Source organism: Pangasianodon hypophthalmus, chromosome 2 (genome assembly GCF_027358585.1).
Source record: "Pangasianodon hypophthalmus isolate fPanHyp1 chromosome 2, fPanHyp1.pri, whole genome shotgun sequence".
In the NCBI taxonomy this organism is placed as follows: Eukaryota; Metazoa; Chordata; class Actinopteri; order Siluriformes; family Pangasiidae; genus Pangasianodon; species Pangasianodon hypophthalmus.
The window spans coordinates 14,161,747-14,184,040 of NC_069711.1; the positions used below are offsets into that span (position 1 = coordinate 14,161,747).

Consider the following 22,294-nt stretch of genomic DNA (forward strand, 5'->3'; position numbering starts at 1 on the left):
AATATTAAAATATGAGCCTTCCTCACACTGAATGCATTAATGTCTAATCATTTTTTCTCAGAATAACAAATATAAAATGAAATATTTCCCCCATTGATCTATTCGCATTGCCCTCTGAGTAGACAGAGAGGCATTGGGTTAGAAATAAAGAGGAACTGAGTGGGAGAAGGGGAGAGTGTGTGTGAGATGAAGAAGTGAGAAAAAAACAGCATCAGTTTCTCTTTAATGCTTTCTGAGCCTGTGAAGGCAAGATTCACCCTCATTTTGGACTAATTAGCTGCAGCTTAAAGAGAATACATGCTGGGCTCCTCTCTTTCTACCCTGGCCTGCTATAGAAAGGTTGGCATAGACTGGCATCAGTTGGAAAAGCTTGGTGTTGGTTGGCATGCTTTGTTAGGGGGTGGCACGAGTTGTAGGGGATGGCATGGCCTCGAATGGTTTGGCAAAGCTTGGCATGGCTCATTCAGGGTTGGCATTATGGAAAAAGAGCTGCGTGGCATGTGCCCCATCTGTACACTCCCTGCCCCACATCCATGTTTAATTAGAGTGTTGGTTGACACTTTCTGGGAGGCACAAACGGACTGGCAACATGACATCCAAAGAGTGACAATACACATGCACACACAGCACCACCACTTCAACCATAAACCAACCCTGATCTACCATAATTAGAGCAAAAATAAATCCGTCTTAATAGCTCCCACTGAACAATTTTAGGTTAGGTTTTCTAAATGTTTTGGTTCTAGGAATATTCAGTCTGTCAGGTTTTCTGTGTGTTTCTTTTATATATATCAACACTAATATTTCTATAATGTTACCTCTGTGAGCTATGTTCTAATAACACTGCGAAGCTAACCGTTATTATAACGGATGTTTTTTAGAACATTTCACAAATGTTATTTTTCAACATTCTAGCTTAACTTGAAACCTGTCAAATACTTTAGTATTAGATAACATTTCCTGTGAGCTGGGATGCGCCCAGCCAACGTTGCCATTAAAATTTGGCACATTAAATACAGCACTGTATTTTCTAACAGAAAATAAAATGCATATAATTTCGTAGAACAAGAGTCATTCCACTTGAAATCATGTAGCAATGTTGAGTATTAACATATTAAACCAGTTGTGCAACATAGTTCTAGCATTTTATTTACATATTTTGCTCACACATACCTTATGAGTCTGCAGTCTTTCTACAATTTCTGCTCACTCTCGGTTTGCTCCAGGAAGCTTCAGCATTCATTCATTAGTGCAAACAACAAACAGTGCTGTGGAGCACTTTATGACACACACACACACACACACAGAGCAGAAAGAGAGATAGAGTGAGAGACTGATGCAGAGCTCTAATGAGGCTGTTTGCATGGTCCAATGTGGTTGTTATTATAAAATGAGGATAAAATCCTGGTGTAATATTGGGCAGTTCCGGTTATCACAGCATCATTAAGAGAATACTAGTTAGCAGAAAACATGTCATTAGTGGGAAGGGGAAAGAAGGAAACAGAGAGAGAGAGAGAGAGAGAGAGAGAGAGCAGGAGAGAGAAACTTCTAATGAGCAGAGGATGGACAGATAGAAATGGGTAAACAACAGTGCTGAGCCATGCAGAGAGAGAAGACTTTCTTATGACACACACACACACACACACACACACACACACACACACACACACACACTAGCACAATGTGTCACTGACAGAGAAAGCATAGTGGTAACTCGTCCGTTATTTATGGGCATGTTTGCTCATTACTGCATAGACAAGAATGAAAAAACGACATGCACAAACTCTCACATGCTCTGAGAGAGGCGCAACCTTAACACCATATTCCAAAGTAATGCTTGTTAACATGAGAAGTTGGATCTTACACACAAGCTAGTTGATGAGTAAATGGCTTGGTTTCATAGTGTATTTCAGGCCTTCTCAACTTCAGCTTAGTGCCCTTAAATATCCAACAAAAATGTCAAAAGGGTGTTTCAGTCCAGGCGGTTCTCATTGCAAAGATGATTAGGCGTATGACGTCATTATTCCATACTGCGGCTGGGTGACCAATCAAATGCTAGTGGCTTAGAAATGAATTCTGAATGTTTAGGATCCTGCATGTTAAAACCAACTTTATCTTATCTACTGTCTGTTCCTGCGTCACTACAACAACAGGTAATCTACTATCTACCTCACTGTGAAATGATCTGGTATTCTCTGCAAGAACGAATCATGAAGTGTGTACATATCCCTGCAATTTGTGCAAAATAAATGAAAGAAGAAATAGGGGAAAAGAAATAAATTGAAAAGAAACAACAAAGGAGGAGAAATGAGCAAATTAAAGAACAATAGGGACAATAAAAGGCAACCAAAAGCGAGAAAAACGGGAACAAATGAGCAGAGTAACAATGCCAGAGAACAGAAGGCCAGTGTGAGTCATTGTGCCTGTAAGAATCACACCACCTCCCCACCAGAAACATGATCTGACAATCTATAGAAAATCATCTTATTCATCTCCATCTCTCTTTCTCTCTTTCACTCACAATCTCTCACTTCTCATTGGGATCTGGTCAGCACGTTTTCTCTACTTTTGCACCAACTGTCCCTGGCAAAATGGCTACCACCACACTGCATTAATGAGAGAGTGGTGTTTCTTGCTGCTGCCTGCCAATCCACACCATTTGTTCTTCACAGGAATTATTTCCAAACCAGGGCATTCATGTGCCATGTGCAAAGAGAGATGACAAACAAAGCATGATGGGTGTATTTAGCTTTAACAGCTTTCAATCAGGTAGAATGTGCTTCACATTTGCTGTTAAGTGTCGACACATGGCCACTCTGTGCATAGAATTTCTAATCTCCTTCTCGTCTTCAAATTTGCCGATTGTGATTCGACAGTGATCTATCACTTCACATGATGTGTCCAAAGTATAAAAGATAGTCAAAAGATAGTTAAAAGATAGATAGTTAAAGGTAGCCATTTGAGCTTTGTCAGTCCATACATTCTTTTATTCATTTCTAAATGAATAAAAACTTATATACATGTAAATGGTAATTTTTTTGGCTTTAAAACAATAAATATTTAAAAAGTTTTCTATTTTGCTTGTTTTTCATCACTTCTGATTAATTTTGGGGCTAAAATTAATGAACAGTCTTGAATCTTGAATGACCTGGATGTGTATGAGGGTAAATTAAAGATTGCTGTTAGTGCCTGAAGTACTGCTACTATGGAGGATGACAGGGCAGTTGAAAAAATCAGCAGATGCTGGAATTTAAGAATATATTTTATTATATCTTTTATGAAACCACAATAAGATCCAGAGTGCACATCTTAACCAAAGAATAGCATGTAGAATCGCTTACTTGTACAATTGAGGCTAAAGGTTTACATACACCTAGGCTACTGACATTCAAACTCAGTTTTTCACAACTCCAAACATTTCATATTACCATACATTTCCTGTGTTAAGTCAATTAGGATATCTATTTTATTTCCATAAGAGATCACAAAAACTCACAAAACTCAATCATGTTTCTCCTTGAACATGCTTTTTTAGTTCAGTCAACAAATTTTCTATGGGATTCAGGTCAGGGCTTTGTGATGGCCACGCCATCACCCTCACTTTGTTGACTTTAAGCCAATTTGGTAATAACTTTGGAGGTATGTTTAAAATCATTGTCCTGCTGGAAGAACCAGTTGCGACCAATTTTTAACTTTCTGTCTTGAAGTGTTGCTTCAATATTTCAAAATAATCCTCCTTCCTAATGATGTCATCCCCAACAACATGATGAATGTCACCCCAACAACATGATGCTGCCACCCCCATGCTTCACTGTTGGGATGGTATTCAGATTAAAAAGGCAAGGGCCAAAAGGCATTGTCTCTAAAGGTAGGCCCCTTTACAGTCATAGGTATACTTCCAAGTAACTCCTAAGTATGCCACTGACCAGTCAGAAGCTTATAAAACACATTACATCAATTTTTGGACTCTTCCAGAAATTCACTGTTTAAAGAGATAGACAAGTTGGTGTATGTAAACTTCTGACCCACTAGAATTCTGATATGGTTAATTAAAGCTGAAATAAATCTGTCTCTGAAATTACCTCTAATATAACATACTAGATGCCCTAATAGAAGAAATGTATAGTAACATGAAATGTGTGGAGCTGTGAAAAACTGAGATTGAATATATTTAGCATGGGTGTATGTAAACTTTTGGCCTCAACTGTACTTGCAGTTGTTGCCTCTGGGCATTTTGTCATATTTGGATTCATGAATTTTTGATTTCTAGACTTGTGAAACAAGTAGACACAATTAAAAAAAGTAGTCAATATTTTATTTTTAAAAAATATTTTAGGAAAAAATGAGTTTATTGTGTGAGTCTATGAGTCTAACTTTGGTGTATGCCAAAAATAAAATTTCCACTGTTGTTGTTTCCTTGTTTTCCAATTTTCATTTCAAAACAAGAAAAATGAAAGAATGCAATGTACACAGACAGAGCTTCCCTGGCTGTAAACACTTCTCTACTGATTCCATAATTCAAAGGCTTCTTTCGTTCTTAATTTCATATCTGTATTTTATTGCATATATTGTATCATGGCTTGAACAAATTGAACATTTGTACACAAAAATACATATCTGCATTTCAAAGTCCTTCACTGCTGCTCGCCAAGAGCAATTTGTCATCCAGTTTCTTGAAAGATTGTCATTTCCTTGTTGATTATTGATCTAAGAAGGCAGAAATTGTCTACTATTTCTATCTCACATCCATCAGGAGAGAAATTATTCATATTAACAGTTACCAGGATCTTCCTTTTTATGTTAAAGTGCCTTCTGCCTGGAAACTTATGTTCTCTGCCTTTACTGAACACACATTTCATATCATCTTTACCGTTATCCAGTGGTATCATCAGCATAGGGCAAGTGATGAAACGTCCACCAATTTTTAGACCTGAGGTTTTTCATGCAGGTGTATTTCTATTATGATTTGTTCTGTGAATAGGCAAACAAAAATGACACCTTTGTTTCTGCACCTTTGCTGACTCTTAATTCTGTAAACTCAGATGTTCTTTTAACTTGTAACAGGGTTTTTATATTTATATCTAAATTCTTATGAACAGATTTTTATTAAAGCGAAAGACAAACAGATGAAAAACAAAATATTCCATGTATGTAGAAATGTGAGCATCAGGTTTCTAATAGAACTGTGCTTTCTGCCACAATGCTGTTTATCAATGAACACTCCATAAATGTACAATAATAATCACAAGACAGTCACTATATAAGACATTACAGCACTACTGAGGTGATGTGGTTTCCCCTGGCCTAGACCCAGCTTCTTTTTCACGCCCATGCATCTCTCTCTCTCCTTCCTGCCTCTCCGTCATCTGTCGTTCCTTTCCTCTCTCAGCACGGTGTCATATTAGCTTCACCTGTCAGATTAGGCGACAGGTTCATGAATAACTGGACTTTCTCACCCACTCTCTTCAGATTGTTAGGCTCAGACATTGAAAAGGAAATAAATCTCCATGGTGACATGCATCGATAAAGCTGACACACACACACACACACACACACACACGTTTGTCTTACTATTCTGGTGAAAACCTTTCACTGACATAATTATTAATGCAGTTAATTAATGCTTAAACATAATGCTAATATCAGTATCCAAAAGAAAAGCTTTTACCTTTTTTTTTCTTTCTTCAATAAAAGCTGCAGCTAGTCAGTCACTGACATTCAGTAACTGCTCCTGGTCAAGGTTGTGGAGGATCCAGAGCCAATTCCAGGAAAACTGGGCATGAGGTGAGAATACACCCTGGAAGGCACGCCAGATAAAATCGCAGATAATAGCTACAGTTTTTGTAAAAGAAAAGCAGTTTCCCAAGCAGTCAAGACTGTCAGATATTCCTATCTTTGTGGGGAGATTTGTTCCACAGATATACTGTGAAAACATGTCCACACACACACACACACACACACACACACACACACACAAATGTAACAGCTCAAGAAAGTAATCATGGAATACATGACATTTTTTTCAGGTTTTTGGTCTATCATTTAGAGAGATACAGAAATACTTTGTATATTAATCTGATGCATAATGACATTATAATGTTTTAATAGTTATTAACAATAAAAATTATGCTTTAATCTTTTAATAGTTGCAGGGTTTTTTTTTTCAATTTGCTAGCAAGCATCAGTCAATACTAAAGCCACTTTTTCAAAACTCTTCATACAGTCTGCATTACCAACATGAATCTTGGCCAAACAGTTAATCTCACCTCCAAAACTCAGTCAAACCACCAAATCACTTCATACATGTCTCAGAATCAGCTCATTAGACCATAACACTGGCAACAATTCTCACTCAGAAAGCATACATTGTCACTCTGACCTACTAACAGCAGGGAGCATTACATAAATGATGAACTTTTATCTTCGAAGTTTGAATCATTTCACATAAATAAGTATTTCATTATAGAATAAAATAACACGTTCACGTTATTGACTGTACTAAGGTATATGTAACAAGAATGAATCAGAAATGCTCCAATTTGCTTCAATATCCTTTTTTTCTATATCTTTGTATATAGTAATATACTTGTGAAAAATAAAAAGTTGAAACAAAAAAAATCCTGAAGTTCCAGGACTGCAATAATAATTACAAAAAAACCACCAAGAACATACATAATATAATCACTCGTACTGTATGTACAGTACTGTGAGGGTTCTAGTCCTCCCTCTCTCCTGCATTTGGCCACAAGTTCTCATCAACATCACATCTTATGTCTTCCCTGGCGATGGAAAGTATCTTGGAAAGTATCTTCTGGAATGTCTAATCCAAACCTGGCAGTCTTCAGGGGAAGTGTCTCCACACCCCGCATTCATGGCATCCAGTAAAGACATCTGGTCATGTGGATGGTGGTCATGAACCTTCCACTTCCATGCAGAGAAAAACTCCTCTATGGGGTTTAGGAAGGGGGAGTATGAAGGCAGGAATAGTACCGACATCCTGGGATGTGCAGCATACCAGTCTGTGACTGCAGCAGAGTGGTGGAATTCCACATTATCCCACACAACAATGAAGGTAGGGGAATTTCTTGCCCCTCACCTTCCCTCCTCCACTGGCACAAGTCGATTATGCAGGTCATCCAGAAAAGAAATAAGCCTCTCTGTATTGTAGGGGCCAATGAGTGGTTTGTGTTACAGCAAACCCTCACTGGACAATACTGCAGACATTGTGATGTTAGCTCCTCTCTGGCCTGGGACACCCACAGTTGCTCTCTGTCCAATCACATTTCTTCCCCTGCGGCGTGTTTTTGCCAGGTTAAATCCAGCTCCATCCACAAAAATGAATGTATGTGTAGTTCGCCTGGCTTCCATCTCCATTACTCTCTAAAATATAGACAGTTTTACAGCACTTTACATTATGCATAACTTTTTGTGTGTACCCTTCTATGGTTATTGAACAGACATCTTAACAGGACATACTTTCATATGTCCACTGTTTCTCTCAAAAGGGTACAGGGTACAACTGCTTCATCCTTATTTTATGTTTCTCTAGGACTCTGGCAATTGTCATTGTTCTGACCATATTCACATTCCCAAAAGTGATATTGTCTGCCAGCACTCTGTCCCAAATTTCCCAGATTTATTGCATTGTTGCCAATTACCAAGTCAACGATGGCAATTTACTGTGCATCTGAAAAGAGTCTGTCTCTCCCACCTGTGGGAGTCAACCTTTGGATCCTAAAACACAAAACAATCAATATATTTCAAAATGTCAGTACATGTAAAAATGTAAACATACTGTACTGTACTGTAAGATGTAGTTCAATTATCACTGAAGAATGCACATCTCACCTGTTGTTTTGCCTGAAAATGTGTACTACTGATGCAACTGTTGAACGCTGCACATTTGGTGGCACCCTTAAACCTGCTTCTCTCAAAGAAAGACCATGGTTTACATCATGGACAATAATTGTGGCCTTTATCTCTCCAGAGACCACCACTCTTGGTCTTCCTCTCCTTTCCTCACCTTGGAAACATGATCCATGTTTCCAAACAAAATCATTCTGACGCCATCCTCTTTTACTAAAAAATGGCAGTGAAACTAAAAACAGGACACCTGGGTAGGATTTCAGCCGAAACTGCAATTAGCTGTGGAATGATGATTATTTCATTTTATTGTAATTATTCCACTAAGATTTTAATATGGTTACTGCAGAAATTTGCCATCATTCTGTTTTGGATGTGTTTTTAACGGTTTTGAAAGCAATGTGTTAACAATTGAAAAACGAGCAATGTGACTTCCGTTTTGACCAATGCATGTTAGCAATCTAAAAATAAACTGTAATATCTTATTCTTTACAATGATGTAAAGAAGACCTGAAAAATCTATTAAATCCTCATCGAGTTAGGAATTGCTGCATTCTCTCTCTCTCTCTCTCTCTCTCTCTCTTTCTCTGAGCACAGGCAAAGACTGAAAGTGATAAATTAGGGTGAAGGACAGAAAGATATAGATTTCATTCCTTGTGAAGTGATCAAAGGCTTCATATTCTCAGATGTGCTCTTCTTTCCGCATGACCTTTAACTGTCAAAGTTATCACACACATACACACACACACACACACACACCCCACCACCTACAATGTTGTACTCATAAAATCCTATAAATGTAATGTGTCAAGTGTTTTTTTTTTTCAAGGCAGTGTATAAACACAAAATAGATTGAAATAACTGGATTTGCACTGCATGAGTAACTAAACATCATATTAAAAAAAAGAAAAGAAAAAAAGAAGCTGTTAATAATTAAAATTCGAAGTTTAAATATAAGTTTAATCTTTGCTGCAACAAAAATGGGTTTCAGCATAAATTTAAAGAAAACTTTATGGATATGGGAATGTACAATATCACATGGACGAGCAGAGCCACAGCAATGAAATCATCCCTTCTGTTTGTGCCAAATGCAATCCAGTCATTTTCTCCAAGGGACTGAAAAGTGACGAGACAGGATTTACTGGCTCCTTCCATCTCTCAAAATGAACATGGTGTTGAGCAGATAGGAATGCCTCAATTCCACTGCGGAATTGTACTGAATCCAGGTTTCATTGCAGAACTCATGCCTGGAGCATGTAAACCTTGAATCATACACCAAGCTTCAATGCTGGACTAAAAAACAGGAGCCTGTGGATCATGTAATGCCGGTTCAGTGTTCACTGGAAAGTCAGGAACAGTAAAGCCTGCAGATCTGCTGTCTTTAAGTCACTGCTGAATGGGACTTGAAGAGGACTGTGAGCTTCCCTGCACTGAAATCCCTTCCTTCTGTAATGTATATTGGTTGTGTTTTTATCAATACTGACGTGCTTTACATTTATAAGCGCTTTTTCAAATCACAAGTAAAAATAAGATTAAAAAAATAAATTTTTGGTCAAAGACAAAGCAGCGTCTGGTGAGGAGAAGCAGTGCGAGCAAGAGTGCGACGAATGCTGTTTTATCCCTTTGCACATATTTATAGCTACTTACAAACACATTAGTTTTGCATGGCTACCTGCCCGATTACTGTCATCAATCTCATACAAACACCCCAGAAAAACCCTCACACACTTGCTTCTTGTCATCCTCGCATAACAGACACTTTGTTGAAGACCACACACTGCAGATGGTACAATGTTTGCAGAGTGACAGAGAAAGTTTTAACAATCCTTTATTTTAATTGATGCAGTTAAAGCCTGAGAACATCTTTAACAAACACAACCCGTTTCTTACACTTTGGCATTAGGAAAAAATTATGCCATTATTTAGAAAGTTGCTCAAGTCCACATTATCTAACCTGTCTGCCTTTCGCATCAGCTCCTCGCCATATTAAATTGTTTTGAAAAAATATTTACTTTTTTCATTTTCTTTTCACAATATGGAACATCAAAAATAAAAAATTAAAATATCGCACCAAAGAAAGTAAAAAAAAGGATCTTACAACAGCAAAAGAAAAGAAATCAATCGCTCCGTCTGTCATTCCCTTTGCAAAGCAAATGATTTCTCCTTCTTTTACCTGCCACTCAGTTTTCTCTTTTCATGCAGCCCACTTACAAATGAGTCATTGAGCCTGGCTGAATGCATGTGAATTCCTAAATCCTAAATCATTGCTGTCATTCAATGTCTGTAAGTCACCATTTTCATTTTTTTTGGTTGTTTTTTTTTAACTCCAGCACACTGGACTGAAAAAAATGACTTCGAAGGTAAAGGGAAGGATGTCAGATTTAATCACAGGGTGTGTGTATTCATATTGAGTGAGCTACTGTATATATCTTAAGAGTTTCAGCTGTTTTTATGCACAGACCTTCCTTTAAGGGACATAAAGGTTGTTTCTTGGTCAGATGTGTCTCTACAAGATGTTGTCTCTACATAAGGTCTTGTACAACTAGCCAACATAAGGTTAAAACAATCTGAATAAATTTTACTTCTAAATACTGTATATCATATGGACACAAGATATGGACACAAGTGACAGAAAGATTCATGAGGAGGAGAAGAAGACGCACACCTGGTTCAACGCATCTCAACTCATCTGAGGAACGTGGTGGCCTGGACAAGTACGAACATCAGTGGAACTGGTTCATTTGTCTTTATTAATGAAGTAACTGCTGAAGGAAGACATCTGAAGTGTATGGAAACAAATTATCTACACAACAGCAAGCCCTGGCCATATCCCTCAGTCTCTCTCTCTGAAATACTACAATCTGAATACTACAATTCTCTCTGAAGTTCTGCAATCATTTTCAGTTTCCACTTCCTGCTCACACCATATTTAAACACATGAAACCCCATTGCAAAGTCTTGCCAACTACCTAATTTGTGTAAAAACTGTGGGTTCACTGGGGTTGTACCTTCAAGGGAACATCCTTTGTACCTTCAGAATGTATCCTAAAAACACTTAAATTACACTATATGGCCAAAAGTATGCAGACACCTGACCATTTAACATCCCACTCCAAAACCATGGACATTAATATTGAATTGTTCCCCCTTTGCTCCCATTAAAGCCTCCACTCTTCTGGGAAGGTTTTCACTCGATTTTGGAATGTGGCTGTGGGGATCTGTGCTCATTCAGTCCCAACAGATTCAGCCTCAAGAGAAGGCAAAGGGAAGGCCTATGGTGTGCAGCCATCATTCCAATTCATCCCAAAGGTGTTAAGCGCAGTTGAGACCAGAGTTCTGTGCAGAACACTCGAGTTCTTCCACCAAACTAGATAAACCATGTCTTCATGTACCTCGCTTTGTGCACAAGGGCATTGTCACAGGGGCATTGTTGGGTCTCTTAAATCTTAAAGCTACAGTATACAAATTATACAATTGTGTGTTTCCAACTTTGGAGAAGACACACTTATGATGGTCTGGTATCTACATACTTTTGGCCATATGGGAACCTTAAGGAGCACCATTGTACAATTAATTAGTTTTTATAGTAAATATTTAAAGGTGCACTACTTGCAGCTTCAGATACATACAGTGGTTTGATTTAGTAATATTCAGCCCAGTCACTGTATTTTGGTGGATGGTTTCCTCTAGGCAGAGTTGTGCCATATTCATTCTATTTTTGATAATAAATTTAATGTTGCAAAAGATGTTCATGTCCATGCAACTACTTATGTGACTTCTGATGGCAACTGTTTGCACCAGAATTAATTTAGGGGTCCCATAGTATCAGGAGTTGTATTTGTAAAAAATTTTACAAACTATATTGATGTTTCCTCACTTTTAATATTATGGGATATTTTGGGCAGATTCATGATATAAAATCATGAATTAACAGGTCACTTACAGGTTGTAACACTACAAAATATAGAAAAGGGGTGAATATTTATGCAAGGCACTGGTACCACCCAAGCACCAGTACAGTTTAGTACCTTTTTTCTTCATGTGTCTGGGTACATTAAAATAGGGAACTTTGTATATAATGTATGTAATCTGCAGGCCAAGCTCACCAGACATATAATTTGTTCTTTCATCAGGTTTATGAATTTACTATTTTTTGCTTTTTTTACATTCTCTCACGCGTTTAGTTACAAGCTATGGCTGTCGTTATGAATAAGGAATTGATGTTGAATAAATGTACACACATTCTGCATTGAGCATAACGGCTTTACAGACTCAAAATGTTAGCACTCCCCTGCAATCCCCTTCTCTTTCTCTCAGTCTGTTTGCTCTTCCTCTCCTTTGCTTGCTCCCTGCTCTTGATAACTAATGCAATGCACCCTGGGATGCCTGAGAGAGCTGTGTGTATGAAAAATTTATTTTTATTTCTCTCTATTTTTTATCATAGGTGTGATAGACAGCTTAGCTGACCAGCATCTCCTTATTAAAAATCTGCATAATATAACCTTTAAACCTTTCATTTTAGATATAACATATATTTATATTTATATACAGCATATATGTCATTGTAAGGATATATATACACAGAGAGGCTGAAAAATAGCTTTTAAAACTGCTGCAGAGGAAGGATGGAGAAAAGGTTGAGTGTTTTTTTTTTTTCAACAATCATATATATTTATATTCAGAGAGAACATCTCTATGTCTTGCTGGTCTAAGTGGGAGAAATATTACAACTCCAGTAGAACATCCTCAAGGCTGGATTAGATCCTGTTCACCGCTCACACACACACATACACACACACACAAACACACACACACACACCCTATGAACATACAATCTACTAAATCTATCTGCAGTGGTCAGGCCAATCCAGCCTGTCATTTCACACATATTGACAGATTTCACACACAATCTCCAACCTCAGCAAGACTCACACAAACACACACACACACAGAAAATAAAATAGATAAATAACGTTTTAGGAGTGCACTGAGCTGTCTTATACTGTATACACAACTCGATTTCCAGTGATGATCTGTTCTGTGTCTGTGTTTAAAATTAGAGGCAAACTGACATAATGAACATATTTTAAACTCTCTGTAGCCAAATGCATACACAAACATACACACACACACACACACACACACACACACACACACACACACACACACTTCTCTCTTCTCCCAGACTTTTCCATCTCTCTCTCTCTCTGAACCGATTTTATTCCAGCCACTTCAATGTTTATTACTCTTGTCGCTTTTCTCCTAAAATAACAACAACAAACATCTTTTCGTTGTCTATCACTTCACGACAAACATCTCTGCAGCTCCCCAGACACGAGCAGCACAATGGACTGTGTTATTAGCCGTGTCTGGAGAGCTGAGAGTGGAATTAGACACTACAAAGGGACAGACAGAAGCTCAGCACTGCGCAGATGATATCTACCTGTCCATCCGCCCAGGCGCTCTCTCTCTCCCTCTCCCTCTCTCTCTGTCTTCTCTTCCCTCGCTCAAGAAGGAGTAGGGAGGGAGGGTGCAGACAAGCGCTCCTGGCTAAAGTCTCTTATCAGGCTTTGATGAGCCCACAGGATTAAGGCTACAGACTTGTTTTGTGATAAACATCTTTGGGAAGAGAACTTGTAAACAAAAAATCCATAAATTAAGAAGTAAGCTCAAAGACCTTGATCAAAGCAGGGACATATTGCAGGCCAGTAAAAGGAGGGCTTTTGGTTTGTACCATTAAATATTTGGCCTTAGCAGCTTGGCATGAGGGCTCACTGAATGGTTGATGAGGATCAAAATGATGAAATCGTATGCTATGGCCTTCATAATCACTAGACCTCAACCCAGCTGAATACCTATGGGAAATTTCAGACCGACTTGTTAGAGAGTGCTTTCCTCCCTCATCAAAGCACCAGCTGAAGAAATATCTTTTGGAAAAATAGTGTTCATCCCTCCAGTACACTTAGAGTAGGGTAATGCAATGTCACTCTCTGTATCTCTTTAATGCTCCAAATATTCGTATTTGTATCTGTATTTGGATTAAAATCCGAAGTTGGCGTAGTCTAAATCCAAAGTTTTTTTTTTTTTTAATGAACCTTACACCCCCGAAAACACTAGAAAAATCCAAGAGGTAGAAATGCCAACAGAAATCCAGTCCTGGCTCTGCATCACTCAAATTCATAATTGGCCTCAACTAGAGATGCATTGAGGTTTTTTTGTTTTGTTTTGATCCCACTCATGCAATTATTATTTTTGTTTGTACCTGCCCACAATATTTTCTAACAAATTTCGTTGGTTCCATTTCCCAAGATATAAACAAGCAGGTAGCCTAATTTAAACCACCACTGACCCAGACGAGGTAGTTAGTAAGGACTGCCACATGTTCATGTTAATGCTTGTGCCAAAATCTCATGAAAGTAAAAACCTCCCGCTTGCACAACTCCTTTGTTGTTCCCCATGGGATCTAGTCTTAAATAGATGCCCTTTCTTAAAAACAAAAACTAAAAACGAATAGTGTGCCTCCTATTTATCTGTATTTGTAACCGTTTAGAACACGTTATGGGTTCAGGCGAAATAGTGTATCGTCAGACAGCAGCAGAGATAGATGCCTGTGCAGCCTATTTATTTGATCACAGGTTAATAAAACAAAATCAAAGCCAGATCCACAAAATAAACAAAACAAGAACTAGGAGAACGAGGCGTGAAACAAACAACATTCAACGGGTAACAGAGATTTAGCAATGACTATTAGAATATCTGCGTTATTTATGCTGTGAGCGTGATGGGAAACAGGTGTGCATAATCAGAAGTAATGAGGCCATGGCTGTGGCTGCTGGGAAATGGAGTCTAGTTCAGCCATTTTGTGAGGCTGTGATGAGCTGTTTGGTTACGTTCTTATTCCCGAGTCTTATCTTCACTACACTTTACTGAGATTCTTTATGTTGTTTTTTTCTTTTAATTTGTCCCCCGTCTGTATGTATACTTGCCAGTTTTTATGGGTAGTGGCATTGTGTGTGTGTGTGTGTGTGTGTGTGTGTGTGCGCACACTGGTGGAGTGCTTCTGCTAGCCAATGCATTTAACCCAGGGTTAAGAACTTGGGCTGAGCTCATTTGGAGTTCACAGTGGGCTGTACAGGACCATAACACACTCTGTAGGGGTTCATTTAACACCAGCGCTTTTGCTGAGAACTATCGAGAGATATCAGGGTTTACACAGGAAAGGTTAAGGACTTATTGAACTCGTCGCATGTTTACTGTGGATATTTGAGGAGTACGCACAGGTGCACACAGACACACGCCGCACACACACTTCATGTTTTTTCCCCTCACAAAATTATTATGAATCTGCCAATTTATTCATATGCTTATACCCAAATAACTATAACCCTAGTGTTAATAACTAAACCAGAAGTGGGAATTTTAGCTTTTTTAAGCAAATGCTGCATTTTCATTTTAAACGTCTCCATATCAGATTTTCCTCCATCCTCTTCATCCTTTCTGAATCTCATTTCCCTTACGACCATTGTTGTTCTCTCTCATTCTCTCTCTAGAGGTCTCAAGGGTCCAAGGTCCAGTGTGAGCCATGAATAAATCATTATTACAACAAAACACACACACACACACACACACACACACACACACACACCCGGGCTCCGATCAGCCCCCTGTGTCTGTGATCATTGCAAAGCTGTTCCAAAAGCTGTTGCCCCAGAAAATGAGGTCTTCTACCCCACAGTGCATGCATAATTTACATAATTATAAATAAATTAATCATCAAAATCATATATAGACATATATAATTTATTTTATAAGTACAAATAAATAAATCATCAGAGAGTGCGAGTGATCCTCTTGTCCCAATGCTGATGAAATATTTGTCAACCAGAATGCTCCAGGCTGACTGGGTTCCTCTCCGATAGCTGCTTTACTCTACGAAACTGATATCTAGTTAGTGCGCTTACTTGAATGTCAGCTATTTTGGAAATGCCAAATGCTAGAACACATAGAATCCATTATCAGAAGACTTTTAGTTGGTATCCTAGAGTGTTTATAAGATATAGTTTTAGTAGCTCAGACACTGTGCGTGTTCCCATAATGCAATGTGTCCATACATCAGTTTTAACAATAGCAGTAAACACTGACTTGGTCTACAAATACAGTATATGAAATATGGCCTGGGTGCTCTCGGTGATTCGGGGTGCCATTTATGTCCCACTGAAGTTACATTTACATATGTGTCTGTATGTAAATAAAGGCGAACAACATTTTCGACATTAATAAAACCCTATCTACAGAACATTTTGCCTGTCCCACAACATTCTCTTAACTCTGTTATCTGAACACATTCAACCCTATGCAATATGGCTACTGAATGAGAACACTTGAGAAGTCTGCATATTTCTCTACCTCACACACAGACACACACACAAACTGTTGCACCATGGACAAACAAAAACTCTCGCACAATTTTGCACACTACACTCCTCTAAAAGCTGCTAAGCATTCCTCCAGAAGCTGCTAAACATATTTTTGCATATAACATCTCTATTTGTCTACTAGATTCTATTCTATTTTATTTTTCTTTTTTATTCATTATATTCTGCTTTTATTATATTCTGTTTTACTATGTATCACTGTTGCACCGTGAGACGAGGCACTAAGGAAAAACATTTCACTACATTAAAACATCACATGTATGTAATGTATGTGACAAATAAAGAACCTTGAACCTTGAATATTTGAAATATACAAGAAGTCACATGCTGCACAAAATCCCCTGATAGAATTTATAGTTTTATATTTAACATTAGATTCTTGGTTTTATGTAAATTTAAGTCTTGACTTACTGCGTGTTGAGTTGAGCTACAATACCTTTGTTTGCACACACCACTGATGTCATCATCAGTGCATGTGACTAGGTGGTTTTGTTATATATCAGTGCAATAAGAAGTGCGGTGCTCTGCATTCTTTCAGTTATAACATAATGTGAATCACTGATGGAAAACCACACACACACACACACACACACACACACACACACACACACACACACACACACACACACATATAGACAAACAAAGATCTACACATTGAATCCTTCTCTTTCTTAAGTGTGCCTCTGCTTTTACTTCTCTTGAACCAACACTGGCTGTTAAATGGTGTGAGTATAGTGTAAAATCCATACCGGAGCCTGCAGTCCTCTCCCTCACACTGTTCTCCATTACACAGGTTCAACAGGAAGTTGCATCATCCAAACATCCTGAAGATCATGGGAAGAAGAAAAGTAAGTTCTCTCATTCTTTTTTCTTTATTTTCAATGATATTTTGATATAGATATATAGATAAATACTTTTAATCAATTAAAAAAATCAATAATTTAAACAAATCGTTGGCTCTCCTTAATGTCCTCAGTTAACCACATTTGGTGTATTTGCTAATTCTATGCTAAAAAGAAATGATCCGATCCAAATACTAGATTTCATCCCTGTTACTTTGAACCCTGTTACCTATTTAAGAGCAAAATGCAGCCACTGTCAGCAAAGAAACCTTGTTAACTGAGATATTATTGCCTGAGATGATTAGCACATTTCTTGAATGGTTAGAGTAATGTTTTCTTGGTGTAACAGAAAAGCTTTCACACTATTGTGTGGAGATCACGAGTTCAAATCCCGACGATGCCACAGCCATCCATGGCCGGGAGTCTAAGAGAGCAAAAATTGTCCATGCTCTCAGGAAGGAGGGGTAGCATACGCTCTCTCCCCTATCAGTCACAGCAACACCAACCAATCATGGGTGTCTGTGAGCTCAAGAGGGCGGATAGCGCTTTCCTCCGAGTGTGTTATGCCGCCCCCTGACATTGCATAAGCAGCAGTTTGAAAATACGTCCCTGGTAGGTAGCTGTCATGTGATAGGGGAGAGCTGGCTGGTGGTTGGGAATTGGCCAAGACTAAATTAGGGAGAAAATTGTTTCTTCATTCAAATGATGAAATGATAAAATGGTCTTTTATAATTGTATATCTTTTATATTTTATTTGTAAGGATTACACAGACTAAATGGCACCACAATCATGAAATCAGCCTTCTTATGTTTACTCATCAACTGTTGCTTATTATAATGGATTCAGATAAAAACAGTGGAGTTTGGGATACGCCCTAGATACGACAGCAGGCACAAAGACAGGGAGCATCACTTGAATTGATGCCGTTAGATTTGCGGGTTCTTGGTGGGCCTCTTTTCTCTTTGAGCCAAGACTGCCAATGCTGAATCTGTGTGAAAGCTGTGTAGCATACAAAAGGAAAACATGTTACACAGCAGACGGCCAGCAATTCTGCAGGCATATAAGGAAAGCTACTTCTCCCCCCACCCCTCGTTTTATCCACTTTCTATCTCACCCTCCACACCAGGGATGTTTTCTTGCTCTCTCTCTCTCTCTCTCTCTCTGAATGTTGCAGTGGAGCAGAGAAATTGCCTGTTATCCCAGGTCGATTTTTCATGTGCTTGTAAATTGGCTGGTATTGACGATTTTGTGAGCAAGGGCTAAGTCTGTGTGAACCCAACCAACACAGCCCAGCAAGAGACTGAACTTAGTTCCACAACCATAGGGGGAGATGGCACGGGTGGCTGGTGGATGTTACTGAGGGATGGATGAAGGGATGAAGTTGCTTCATGATGTAATGTGATGTAAGAGCCCTATAACATTAAAACTGATCTGGATCTGAATTGAATCATGCACTGCCTTAAAAAAAAACCATCTTATCAGATGAAAATATTTCACATATCTTATCAATAATTTCACATTGCAAGATTATTATAAAACAAGATTAGTTAAGATTATTAAGCACATTTCTTCAAGCTTTAAATGACATTGTTCTAATGGCAGATAATCTTGCTTCTTTCTAGAAATAAATGTGTGAAATAAGCATCTGCCAATAAAACAAGGTAATTTCAAGCTTGAAATTAGTAACTGTCTAGAAATAGGCTTACTAATCTTAAATTTGTTTTATTAGATATTAGACAAATTCATCTATATTCATGCTATTTTCCCTTGCTAATATATCATTTTTTGCAGTGCGTTCTTTTCTTAATACAAGAAATTTCACCATTTTGCTTTATTTTATACATTTCCATTCTCAGAAGCAGAGAAAGAGATAGAGGAATGAGAAACAAGGAGGGAGGAGTGGTAAGGAACAACTGAGTAAAAAGAATACATGTAATCATGGAGTGTGTGTTGTCTGGAGGTTGGAGTATGGAGAATAAAACATACATTATGTACTGTTACGCCACAATCACGTCCCCGCCTGAGGTAGAACTGCAGTTTTATGACCTTAAGCACTGTTTTATAAATGAACTTTCATTCTAATTATTATTTTTGTTGCATTTTGATAATGATATGTAAATTAGGACATCGCTATGGCAGTAAAATCATACTCCTCTGGGTCTTCTAGCGAGACTGCCATTCAATCCCACTGCTAGAATAGAAGGATCTGTGGAGAGATGGAGAGACATGGAACAGAATCTCTATCAACTCTCTATACTCCTGTGCCTTCTGTCTCTCTAACCCCTGTTATCTCTTCTTGTTTTCTGCCTTTTGTTTCTGTCTTGTCCCCACTCCTTCTTTCAGTAGCTCACCATCTCTCATTCTCCTCCTATCCCCCCTGTGATCACTGTTTGTCTGCTGCAACTGTTGCCTGCCACTCCGTTCTCTTCTTTCACAGACTGTGGACAATTTTATTCCTGAATTTAAAAGAAGGAAGCAACAGACGCGATGGTCGTAGAGAACACTGAACGTTCATGTTTGTGTGTGTGTGTGCGTGCGTGTGTGTGTATGTGCATGTGCTCCCTAGCGTACACTTCACACAAAAGCTCATCTGCTGCTGGGGCACACACAGATCCCAATCTCGTGTTTTCATTCACACACTCCATCTTCAGAGACACTTCTCACTTATTTGCTCTCGAGCACAACATGCATAAGCACACTTGGGGGTAATAATGCAAGTCCTGTCTGTCCTGAATTGTCCAGTCACTTCCCTCCAAAATGATGATTTGCACTCCTTTTTTCCTGAAATGTTCCTTCTCCACACATTTTTTGCATCTGATCTGCATGTTCCCTCTCAGCTATGTCAGTTCGTTCTGGAGCTCTCTGTAGATCTCTAGCGTACGAGATGATAGGGCACCCTGGAAGATAGTTTTACTCTTACACTGAAAGAGAGGGAGTGATCAAGAGAGACTGACCTCAAAGCTTCTTCTTTCATTACTGCTTCTCTGTTCTTAGAATCAAACACAACTCACTCTTCAAAAAAAAAAAAAAAAAAAAAAAAAAAAGCATTGAGACATAGCGGGTTTGGCGATGGCTGTGATTAAATTGCATATTTATTAAAATGTCACAGTTACTAGCTGGGTTAAAGTGCACCCTGTCAGCTTTCATGTAAAAGCATTTGTAGCTGATTCTGAATCCCACGCCTACAAAGGAAAAACTCTCCTAATGTATCTCATCACAAAACTCACTACACCTTCATCATGCAACAGAAAGAAAAACCCAGTATGATTAACTGGCTAATGGATCTGTTCGCTCATTAGGCAGTTAATCATACTGTTTCTTTTTTTCTGTTGCACGATGAAGGTGTAGTGAGTTTTGTGAACTGAAACATAGACACAGCACCAACACAGAGTGAGTCATTTACCTTTAAATTCATTCAACACTTTTATCAGGAGCCATCACAAGGAGCTTGGCAGTCATGAAATGTAGACTCCCAACCTTCTGATTATTAGTTCAAAGCCTTAACCAATGAGGCAATCACATTCCACATGCCAAAACCTGATTGGGTCAAAAATCAAGGATTTTTACACCTCACTAAACATGGCAGTAGGTGGATTGGCTAAGTGTGAATGAGTATGTGACTGTGTATGTGTGCATGGTGCTCTTCAGTGGACTGGCATCCAATCCAGGGAGTATTCCTACCTCACATCAAGTGTTCCTGGGGTAGGCTCCGGATCCACAATGAAGCCATTACTGAAGGAAGGAAGGAAGGTAGGTAGGTAGGTAGGTGGTTATAGAATGTCTACAGAGACAACATCCAGCTCCTGATAATGTTTAAACATTGCAGACTTCACAATAGCATTACAAATAAAAGATGCACAACAAAGACTTCTTACATGAAAATTAAATTTCTTTGTTTAAGTATTTTTGCTCTCCTGAAATAAATCTAATACGTACAGGTTTTAAATGGACCTCATGGGGTGAAAATGCTTTTAAAGGCGGTGTCAAGTTTAACTTCCAAAACCATTACTATGTCATTTTGACTCTAACGTGCTATAGTGCAAAGCAAAGACAATAAAGCCTGTTTCTGAAACATATTATATTTTTATGACCAGACCTACATTTGTAATTGTATTAGGATAGCATTAGTCCTCGTTGATCAAACTGGATATGAATGAATTGATTCATAAATCGCTTGCAGAAGCATTTACACATGAAATGTGGTATTTGTGAAAATCCAGTTCATTTGAGTTCATTTACTATAGCTCCTAAGTTTGTGTAATAAGTGAACCTCTATTGATAGGCTTCAAATTGCATAATTGGCAATGAATTGCTATCATTTTATATTTGAAAAATGTTATGTAAAGTTGAAATAGCTTATTAATTTCAACTAGACACACACATTTACTGAAATTTTCTGAAACATGGTCATTCCATATTAAGGCAAGACACTACAGGCGAATAGGGTAATTATGTGAAACAATAGATATCACAATCTTCACCAGCTAATAGCTGAAATTCTTACAAGTATTTTTGTATTGGAACTTTTTAAAAAAGAACACTTATTGATGCATATAAGGGCTTTGTCTAATATGCATATACATGCACAGTTAATAAAACCTTAAATGTAGCATTTGAATGATGTTATAATTAAAATACAAAAATTTTTTATTTTTTTTTTTAGTATAAATTCTAACATAACTCCAACAATCATCAACATTTTGGGAAATTCCCCTGTAATTTCCTTCTAATTAGGATTGGGAATGTAAAACTCCATGAATACAGGTAATCTAGAAACTGAGATTTTTCTTCTGAATATAAAAAAAAAACAGATTTTGAGTGAAAAGTTTTAAAATTCAATGCGGTTTACGATATTTCCACTCTAGTACACATGGTTTATAAGGATTAGAAAGAAAATTGACATGTATATCAGAAACAAGCTTTATGTGATACAAAACAGTGAAATTAACACTTCTCGATTTCCTATTTTGATCGTTTTATTGCTACAATTCATAGAAAATGACTGACATACCCAAAATTGTCATTTCTACCTGTACTGTAATGTTTTAATGACTTGAAAGAAAGAAAGCCAAAACAAATCCATGAATTAAAACAAAACTAGCCAATCAATTAGGACAAATGAAATGGTGCTGTATAACAAGAGTTAGCTGCTG

The 22,294-nt window shown here is 38.0% G+C and overlaps 1 long non-coding RNA gene across 1 annotated transcript; it reads right to left on the reverse strand.

The window, feature by feature from the left end:
- Positions 1–4,623: 4,623 nt before the first annotated feature.
- LOC117596067 (uncharacterized) lies at positions 4,624–17,125 on the reverse strand. The gene is made up of 3 exons (XR_004577242.2): positions 17,048–17,125; positions 5,669–5,797; positions 4,624–5,411 (listed from the first exon to the last, which is right to left on the reverse strand). It is a non-coding gene; the product is annotated as an uncharacterized LOC117596067 (long non-coding RNA).
- Positions 17,126–22,294: the final 5,169 nt, after the last annotated feature.